Source organism: Pygocentrus nattereri, chromosome 6, assembly GCF_015220715.1.
Source record: "Pygocentrus nattereri isolate fPygNat1 chromosome 6, fPygNat1.pri, whole genome shotgun sequence".
Lineage (NCBI taxonomy): Eukaryota > Metazoa > Chordata > Actinopteri > Characiformes > Serrasalmidae > Pygocentrus > Pygocentrus nattereri.
The window spans coordinates 24160901-24163838 of record NC_051216.1 but is presented as its reverse complement, the minus strand read 5'-3'; positions in this window follow the sequence as shown (position 1 = coordinate 24163838).

Below are 2938 nucleotides of genomic sequence, written 5' to 3'. Positions count from 1 at the left end.
TCTCCTAAGGGGGAATAATACTTCTTTGCTGTCATTCCCTTTTTTTCTGGTTTTCATGCTCTCTATATCATGCAACACAACACAGCATATACAATACATAATATTCCCTTTATATACAAATCTAGATTTATTAAACCAAATCAAGAAAAGTATGAAAGTTTTTTTTTTTAAAGTAGGGAGGTTTGCAATGATGAAACTGAAACAGTTACTATTTAAGCACTCTGCTCACCTTGCTGCCATTGTAATACAGCAAATTGGGAAATGGAAAGAGCAAAGAATGTGAAGAGATGAGTGAAAGAGATAACCTGGAGAGATGGAGAGAGCAGTGCTGTGGGTGGATTTGGGAGCTATTTCTTTAATTGGAAACATACAACAGTTTTTCAGAAGCACAATGGTCAGAGTAGGAGGGAGGGTGGCACCAATTTACCAACTGAGAGGATGTTATCGTCACATGCAGAACGAGAGTCAAAGGCCATTGACAGTGACAGCTTGACCTTTTCAGCATCTTTTTTCTTTTCTGTTTTGCCCACTCTGTCTTTGTTGCAATAAAAGCAAGCTTCACTGAGAGTGAAATGTGCTGCTTTTATGTTGATCAATTTATTCAAGCTTTTATTATTTACTCATTTAGCTTTTATTCATTTTGTTTGCTTGAAAAGCACCACACACTGCACTCATCTGTTGCTTTCTTTTAGTATCTGGTTTTGTTCTGTAGTGACGGTCAGTAATAAAAGAGGCAGCAGGTAAATGGGAGATTCTTTAGAGAATCTACTGCAGTATTGCAGGTTCCTTTTTGTGGTGAAGCATTCCTCTATCATCATAACACACATGATCAGCGGGTTTAACTCTGACGCACTCTCTCCCCTGAAATGCAGCCTGTGCTGAACTAACAGCTTCGTGTTTGTGTGGAGAAAGTGACAGGTCTGAGCTTTGATCATTAAGAATTATTATATTTCTATGTCACTCTTATGAAATGGCAACATCTTCTGTATGAATCAGAGATTTCTTGAAAAAAGATGTTGCCATCTCTGCATGGATGACACTACCCGTAGTAACAAAGCCAACGCCCACTCTCCCCAAGTAATGAATTCAGCCTGCTGGCGGAGTTGTCCCAGATGTAGAGGATTTAAACTTTTAGCAGAGTTGGCATGAAAGAACTCGACTCCTGAATGCATTCTAACTGTCACTCCCAGCCCAACAGCATCAGACCGGAATCCCTAATTTTATTTGATTCATACCTTAGCTTATCTTAGCTATCCAAACAGCACTGCATGCAGACTGAAAAAAGTGATGTATTGGATTTATTTGATTCAAATGGGTATATTGTTTTCACATGAATTGAAGTATCACTAGCAAAATTATAATCAGAAGGAACATAATTATAATTGTACAGTAATTACCTACCATTTAAATAGTATGAATTTATGAGCTATAGATGTATACAATTAAAATGAATTTAACATAATAAGTTTATTATATTATTATTAAGCTATTCGGATGATTTGTCTGCATATTGAGAGTGTCTTTCCCACTTGTTTTATTCACCTCCTGTGTATTGTCTTGTCCCCTCACCTACCTTCACTAGACTGTGCGATTCCCTTGTCTCTTTTTTTATTTTTTGCTTACAAGTTTAGCCATGTAATTTTGGCTGGATGAGTAAGTTGAGGAGTTCAAAATTACATAAATTCAAGGTTTAAGTCTATTCAATTATTAAATTGTATTGCTTTTGCTTTTATTGCTTTTTGCTAATAGATATAACCATATGACTGCAGGTATACATTCATGTACATATATACATACACACACACACACACACACACACACACACACACACACACACACACACACACACACACATATATATATATATATGAATGTATTCACTCACCCATCCAAATCATTGAATTCAAGTGTTCCAATCACTTCCACGGCCACAGGTGTATAAAACCAAGCACTTAGGCATGCAGACTGCTTCTACAAACATTAGTGAAAGAATGGGTCGCTCTCAGGAGCTCAGTGAATTCCAGCGTGGTACTGTGATAGGATGTCACCTGTGCAACAAGTCCAGTCATGAAATTTCCTCGCTACTAAATATTCCACAGTCAACTGTCAGTGGAATTATAACAAAGTGGAAGCGATTGGGAATGACAGCAACTCGTAAACGTAACATGTAAAGTGACAGAGTGGGGTCAGCGGGTGCTGAGGCGCATAGTGCACAGAGGTCGCCAACTTCCTGCAAAGTCAATCGCTACAGACCTCCAAACTTCATGTGGCCTTCACATTAGCTCAAGAACAGCATAGAGAGCTTCATGGAATGGGTTTCTATGGCCAAGCAGCTGCATCCAAACCTTATATCACCAAGCACAATGTAAAGCGTTGAATGCAGTGGAGTAAAGCGCCTTCACAGGACTCTAGAGCAGTGGAGACGTGTTCTCTGGAATGACAAATCACACTTCTCTGTCTGGCAATCCAACAGATGACTCTGGGTTTGGCAGTTGCCAGGAGAACGGTACTTGTCTGACTGCATTGTCCAAGTGTAAAGTTTGGTGGAGGGAGGAATATGTTGTGGGGTTGTTTTTCGGGTGTTGGGCTCGGCCCCCTAGTTCCAGTGAAAGGAACTCTTAATGCTTCAGCAGACCAAGAGATTTTGGACAATTCATGGTCCCAACTTTGTGGGAACAGTTTGGGGATGGCCCCTTCCTGTTCCAATGTCACTGCATACAAGTGTACAGTGCAAGGTCCATAAAGACATGGATGAGCAAGTTTGGTGTGGAAGATCTTGACTGGCCTGCACAGACTCCTGACCTCAACCTGATAGAACACCTTTGGGATGAGTTAGAGTCTAACCTCAGAAATGCACTTCTATAAGAATGATCAAAAAGTCCCATAAACACACTCCTAAACCTTGTGGAAAGCCTTCCCAAAATAGTTGAAGCTGTTA